Source organism: Grammomys surdaster, unplaced genomic scaffold, assembly GCF_004785775.1.
Source record: "Grammomys surdaster isolate TR1022 unplaced genomic scaffold, NIH_TR_1.0 126063, whole genome shotgun sequence".
Lineage (NCBI taxonomy): Eukaryota > Metazoa > Chordata > Mammalia > Rodentia > Muridae > Grammomys > Grammomys surdaster.
In genome coordinates, this window is record NW_021620873.1 from 5,312,027 (window position 1) to 5,312,282 (window position 256).

The 256-nt window shown below is 47.7% G+C and overlaps 1 protein-coding gene across 1 annotated transcript in view; it reads right to left on the reverse strand.

The window, feature by feature from the left end:
* Rtbdn (retbindin) overlaps positions 1–256 on the reverse strand; it is a 5,657-nt gene that overhangs the window by 4,361 nt on the left and 1,040 nt on the right. The window lies entirely within an intron of this gene.

Here is a 256-nt window from a genome sequence, read left to right on the forward strand (position 1 = left end):
ATGTGTGAGATAGCTCATGTGTCACAGTGTGTGTGTGTGTATGACTGACTGCTCATGTGCCAGAGTGTGTGTGTGTGTGTCTGTGTGACAGCTCGTGTGTCACAGTGTGTGTGTGTGTATGACTGCTCATGTGCCAGAGTGTGTGTATGTGTGTGTGTATGTGTGAGATAGCTCATGTGTCACAGTATGTGTGTGTGTGTGTGTGAGATAGCTCATGTGTCACAGTGTGTGTGTGTCTGTGTGTGTGACAGCTCAT